Source organism: Triticum urartu, chromosome 3, assembly GCF_003073215.2.
Source record: "Triticum urartu cultivar G1812 chromosome 3, Tu2.1, whole genome shotgun sequence".
NCBI lineage: Eukaryota > Viridiplantae > Streptophyta > Magnoliopsida > Poales > Poaceae > Triticum > Triticum urartu.
Window position 1 is genome coordinate 362,450,609 of NC_053024.1, and position 7,580 is coordinate 362,458,188.

The window sequence follows — 7,580 nt, forward strand, 5'->3', positions numbered from 1 at the left end:
GCTTTTCGCAAAAACCTTATAACCGTAGAGCTTTTCCACCAGCCAAATATGCATGTAGTGATAGTTGTTGTTCATCATTCTCTATGGTGTGAATTTGCCAGTACATTCAATGTACTGACCCTTTGTGGCTACAACGTCTCATGTTGCAGGTTTATCTTACGACGAGTAAGTGATACGTTAGGGTTACGATTTCTACACTCAACTTTGCCGTTGGTGTTGATGGGAATCCACAACCTTGTTACTTCCGCTATTTTGGATTGAGGTAATAGTATCTTACGTTACTTATACTTGTGATTTACCTCTGTTATAAATCCTCGAGTACTGTGTGTGTTAGCATACCGATCCAGGGATGACACTTAAGCACAGAGACTTGATCCATTCGGGTCAGGTCGCTACACTGGGTGGACCATTACACCTACTTTCCCCTACATCTGCTAGCCCACCACTGAAAGAGGTCACACAACATACTCAACTATGCCAGAGCCCATAATGGCTTGTGGCTGCACACGGAAGTTTCCAACATGAATAATCTTATGATCCTTTTGAGCCTGGGTGGCGGACCATAGGATGATCACAGGGGTACTCCGGGATATCATAGGACAACACTGGATTCTCCAGGTGCCCACAAGCAATCCACCTAGATGTGTATTAAAGTTGCCACCTTAAGTTGAACCATTACTTAACAACTCACATCTGTCATGGATACACTCAAACCCAATCCACGTCTACGAGCATAGCATAGCAATATAAGCATATTGTAGAAGTAACTCCAAAGGGTTTGATAATAAAACTGGTAATAAGTTCTACCTCATCATGTACTTCCCAGACCCACATGTTAAGAGATCCTACTCATGCAATGTGTGAGGGTTGAAACTAATGCATAAAAACTAGGTGATAAAGGGGTATGATCAAAGTGTTACTTGCCTTGCTGACGATCTGCAAATCCTAATGACTCGTAGTAGCACGCTTCGCACTCCGGGTGTTCTATCGCAAACAAACAATAGCATACATAAGTAATCAAGAAAATATGCATGGATAAAACTCAAATAAGAACATCTAACCAGAAAGTTCAACTGAAGAACTCCGGTTTGCAAAAAGAATCAAATCAAACGGAGCAATGAAACTCAAACTACGAAAGAAACAAGATCCGTTTACTAATCTGGGCTAAAGTCAAATTTTACAGTACCAAAATCTTGTTCAAGTAGGTTAAACAGAAAGAGGGCTTCGAGAAGAAGATCTAGGCGCTTGTTTCACCTGATTTGGATAAACGAGCGAAAAGATAAACTAAAACAAAAATAGGGCAGAAATCGCGATCGAAAATAATCACGGAAAACCCTGGAAAAAAACTGACGAACAGGCTAACGAACGAACGTTCGCTGTCTGCGGCTAACGGATGAACATCGTTCGTTAAAACGAATGTACGGACAAATGTCCGCTATTTAACCGAACCGAGAAAAACCGAAACAAAACCGATTCTAAAAAAATGAGATCTAGGTTTATGAAATAAAACCGGTCAGTTTTTAAAAAAGACGGCGGCTACCTCATGGAACGGGACGACGGTGGCGGCTCCAGCGGTGGGGCGGCAAGGTGGCGGCGGCGCTGGCGGGGCGGCGGCAGCTACGCTTGCGTGGCGGCGGCGCGACACAGCGGCGGCGACACGACACGGCGGCGGCGGCGACGGCTTAGGGTTTGGGTTTGGGACACGGGGGCGGCGGCTGGGCTCGGGTGGGCTGCGGGGTCGCGGGGCGCGACTTATAAAGGGGCCGGCCTGGGGAGTCCTGGCCGGTTACGGCCTGGAGTCGGTTAGAACTTTAAAAAAAGAATATTCCAACGCGCAGAAAAATGATTAAAAGAAATACTAATCGGATTCCAAAAATCCTGAAATAAATTTTCCTCGTCCTCTAAAAATATAGCGGACAAAGTGAACATTTATTTGGGCCTCTAATGCAAATTCTGAAAAACACGCATTTTTCCTAATTCGAATAAAATTGTAATAAAATCCAAATAAAATATATAAATTGATTTTAATATTTTTACTCCAAAATTTCATTTATTTTGGAGAAGTCATATTATTTTAATATGAAATATTTTTAGAGAGAAAAATTATTAAAACCAAAGTGATGCTTGTTTCAATATTTGAGAAAATTCAAATATGAAAACAGTGAAATCCCCAACTCTCTCCGTGGGTCCTTGAGTTGCTTAGAATTTTGAGGATCGCAACACGAAAATGCAATAAAATATGATATGCATGAATGACTTATGTATAACATTCCAAATTGAAAATTTGGGATGTTACAATTAGCATCACCCTTTAATGAGAACGGAAATAATTTAAGGATATAATAGTAGCGAGTTTTCTCATCATTGGTGAACATGGTAGCTATATCATTTAATTTAGTAAGATGTGCCACAACAGTTTCAGATTCATAGCCATAGAAAGGATCAGATTCAACCAAAGAAATTATATCAGGATCAACTAAGAAATCATAATCCTTATCAGTAATAAAGATAGGTGAAGTAGCATAAGGAGGATCATATTTGATTCTAGCATTCAGAGATTTTTCTTTCATCTTAGCTAATAGTTTCTTAAGATCACTTCTATCATTGTAGGCAAGAAAGTCTCTAGCAGTTTCTTCATCCATAAAATAACCCTCAAGCAAGACAGGCAATTCATATCTAGGGGGAGAATCTTCATCATCTCTTTCATCAATATTATTAGTTTCAATAATTTCATTCTCTCTAGCCCTAGCAAGTTGTTCATCAAGAAATTCACCTAGTGGCACAGTAGTATCAAGCATAGAAGTAGTTTCATCATAAGTATCATTGTAACAACCACGATGCGGCTATATCTCCCACGTGTCGGAGCATGACTTAGAGGCATAACCGCATTGTAGGCATGTCGCAAGAGGGGTAATCTTTACACATCCCATGTACTGAATAAGAAAGAGGTATAGAGTTGGCTTACAATCGCCACTTCACCCAATACATAAATATAGCATTACATCATTCAGATACAAACAAGGTTCGACTACGGAACCAAAATATAAGAAGACCACCCCTAATGCAATAGATCCCCGATCACCCCGACTGGGCTCCACTACTGATCAACTGAAACGAAACAACACAATGAACAAGATCTTCATCGAGCTCCTCCTTGAGCTCGGTTGCGTCACCTGCACTGGTATCAACGGCACCTGCAACTGGTTTTGGAAGTAAACTGTGAGTCACGGGGACTCAACAATCTCACACCCGCGAGATCAAGACTATTTAAGCTTATGGGTAGGAAAAGGTAGTGAGGTGGAGTTACAGCAAGCACTAGCATATATGGTGGCTAACTTACGCAAATGAGAGCGAGAAGAGGAGGCAAAGCACGGTCGTGAACTAGAAGTGATCAAGAAGTGATCCTGAAACTACTTACGTTCAAGCATCACTCCAACACCGTGTTCACTTCCCGGACTCCGCCGGAAAGAGACCATCACGGCTACACACGCGGTTGATGCATTTTAAATTGAGTTAAGTGTCAAGTTCTCTACAACCATACATTAACAAATTCCCATCTGCCCATAACCGCGGGCACGGCTTTCGAAAGTTCAAACCCTGCAGGGGTGTTCCAACTTAGCCCATCACAATCTCTCATGGTCAACGAAGGATATTCCTTCTCCCAGGAAGACCCGATCAGGCAAATCCCAGCTACAAGACATTTTGACAATGGTAAAACAAGACCAGCAAAGCTACCCGATGCGCCGACATCCTGATAGGAGCTGCACATATTTCGTTCTCAGGGCAACACCAGATGAGACATCCTACGAGTAAAATCAACCCTCAAGTTTCCCCGAGGTGGCCCCGCAGTCTACTCAGTTTCGGACCAACACTTAGAGAAGCACTGGCATGGGGGGTTAAAATAAAGATGACCCTTGAGTCTGCAGAACTCAAGGGAAGGTGGTAGGTTGTTAGTGCAAATGGTAAAACCAAGGTTGGGCCTTGCTGGAGAAGTTTTATTTAACGCGAACTGTCAAGGGGTTCCCATTATAACCCAACCGCGTCAGGAACCCAAAATTAAGGAACATAACACCGGTATGACGGAAACTAGGGCGGCAAGAGTGGAACAAAACACCAGGCATAAGGCCGAGCCTTCCACCCTTTACCAAGTATATAGATGCATTAATTAAAATAAGAGATATTGCGATATCCCAACAAAATAACCATGTTCCAACAAGGAACAAACTCCATCTTCACCTGCAACTAACAACGCTATAAGAGGGGCTGAGCAAAGCGGTAACATAGACAAACAACGATTTGGTATGACAAGGTGGGTTAGAGGCTTGACATGGCAATATGGGAGGCATGATAAAGCAAGTGGTAGGTATCGAGGCATAGCAAAAGAGTGAGAAACTAGCAAGCAAAGATAGAAGTGATTTTGAGGGTATGGTCATCTTGCCTGAGATCCCGCAAGGAAGAAGAACGAGTCCATGAAGAAGACAAACAGATGTAATCGAACAAATCCTCACAACTCCAGAACGAAACCGAAGCTAACACGAGAAGCAACCTGGAAAGAAGCAAACAACAAAGTAAACAACCATCACATAAGCATGGCATGATGCACAACCAAGTATGATGCATGTCTGGTTTAAATATGCATGGCATGGAAAAGGGCACAAACAAAACAACAAGTTAAGTGGAGCTCAATGTGCAATGAGTTGCATATTGATGGAACACCACATCAATTATTTAGTTCTCTCTCATTTAGGTACTCAACAATATTAAATGTTGGTCAACATGGCAAGAGGTGAGGCATAACAAAACTACACCATCTAAACAATTTAAATGGGGCCGGATATAACAAATAACGAATCCGGTAAATCCGCATATGCCTTAGTAATTTATTGCAACAACAATCTAAACATTTTAATTGTTGTTATCATGATGCGGATGACATGAACAAGTTTATGCAATTTATATTAAAAGTTGACAAGAGCATTATGAAGCATTTGTCACCGTGGTGGAAAGGAAAGGGGTGCCACGACAACGATAACGAAAACGGTGCCATGGCAGCATTCCGGTTCCGGTAACTCGATTGAGATACCGATGCAAAGGAGAAGTGTGCGGATGCGTGCAAAAGATGGTGGGGCTCCCGGATTCCGGGTGTCCCATGAGTCGATGATGGTGACAAGGCAAAAGAGGGGCAACGTGCACTGACAATTTGAGCACGGAGCAAGCACGAGCATCTCATACATGGGCGGTCATCTCAGGGTTATACCTTCGAAGCGTGCGTTATCGGAGCGGTTCGGGTCAAGCAGTGTAGTCGTTCACGATCGTCGTGGGAAGTAGTGGTAGTCGGCGATGGTAGAGGAAGTAGTTGTTCATGGTTCATTGTGGGAAGTAGTCGTTCTCATGGCGACGGTAGTCGTTCACGTTCTTAGTCTCACAAGTTTCCGTAGATGTTCAGGGGCACGGCGAGAAACTTGACGTCCACGGAGTCTTCGAGGGTCGATGGTAGTTGTTCTCGTATCGTCGTGGTACTTGGTGCTACCTCTTGAGCTTGCGTTGGTTTTCCCCGAAGAGGAAAGGATGATGCAGCAGAGTAGCGTAAGTATTTCCCTCAGTTTTTGAGAACCAAGGTATCAATCCAGTAGGAGGCCACGTGCAAGTCCCTCGTACCTACACAACACAAAGAGCTCAACGCAACCAACACGATTAGGGGTTGTCAATCCCTTCACGGTCACTTACGGAAGTGAGATCCGATAGATAATATTTTTGGTATTTTTGATATAAAGATGCAAAGTGAAAAGTAAAAGGCAAAGTAAAAACAAAGCAAGATTAAAGTGATGGAGATTGATATGATGAGAATAAACCCGGGGGCCATAGGTTTCACTGGTGGCTTCTCTCAAGAGCATAAGTTTTCTACGGTGGGTGAACAAATTATTGTTGAGCAATTGACAGAATTGAGCATAGTTATGAGAATATCTAGGCATGATCATGTATATAGGCATCACGTCCGTGACAAGTAGATCGAAACGATTCTGCATCTACTACTATTACTCCACTCATCGACCGCTATCCAGCATGCATCTAGAGTATTAAGTTGAAAACAGAGTAACCTTTAAGCAAGATGACATGATGTAGAGAGATAAATTCATGCAATATGAAATAAACCCCATCTTGTTATCCTTGATGGCAACGATACAATACGTGTCTTGCCGCCCCTTCTGTCACTGGGAAAGAACACCGCAAGATCGAACCCAAAGCTAAGCACTTCTCCCATGGCAAGAACTACCAATCTAGTTGGCCAAACCAAACGGATAATTCGAAGAGACTTGCAAAGATAACCAATAATACATAAAAGAATTCAGAGAAGATTCAAATATTGATCATAGATAGACTTGATCATAAACGCACAATTCATGGGTCTCAACAAACACACTGCAAAAGAAGAAGATTACATCGAATAGATCTCCACAAGAGAGGGGGAGAACATTGTATTGAGATCCAAAAATAGAGAAGAAGCCATCTAGCTAATAACTATGGACCCGAAGGTCTGAGGTAAACTACTCACACTTCATCGGAGGGGCTATGATGATGTAGAAGCCCTTCATGATGACGGCCCTCTCCGGCGGAGCTCCGGAACAGGCCCCAAGATGGGATCTCGTGGATACATAAAGTTGCGGCAGTGGAATTAGTTTTCTTGCTCCTCCACTGATCGTTTGGGGGTATGTGGATATATATAGGAGGAAGGAGTACGTCGGTGGAGCACCGAGGGGCCCACGAGGCAGGGGGGCGCGCCCTGTAGGGGGGCACGCCCCCTACCCTCGTGACTGCCTCCGGTACTTCTTGGAGTAGGGTCCAAGTCTCCTGGGTCTTATCCGAGAAGAAAATCACGTTCCAAAAAGAATTTTTCTGTTTGGACTCCGTTTGATATTCTGTTTCTTCGAAACACTGAAATAGGCAAAAACAGCAATTCTGGGCTGGGCCTCCGGTTAATAGGTTAGTCCCAAAAATAATATAAAAGTAGAAAATAAAGCCCAATATAGTCCAAAACAGTAGATAATATAGCATGGAGCAATCAAAAATTATAGATACGTTGGAGACGTATCAGGCATCCCCAAGCTTAATTCCTGCTCGTCCTCGAGTAGGTAAATGATAAAAAGAGAATTTTTGATGCGGAGTGCTACTTGGCATAATTTCAATGCAAAATTTCTTAATTGTGGTATGGATATTCAGATTAGAAAGATTCAAGACAAAAGTTCATATTGACATAAAGAATAATAACACTTCAAGCATACTAATAAAGTAATTATGTCTTCTCAAAATAACATGGTCAAAGAAAGTTATCCCTACTAAATCATAGTCTGGCTATGCTCTATCTTCACCACACAACGTATTTAAATCATGCACAACCCCGATTACAAGCCAAGCAATTGTTTCATACTCTAACTTTTTCAAAAACTTTTTCAATCTTCACGCAATACATGAGCGTGAGCCATGGACATGGCACTATGTGGAATAGAAGGGTGGTTGTGGAGAAGACAAAAAGAGGGGAAGATAGTCTCACATCAACTAGGCGTATCAACGGGCTATGGAGA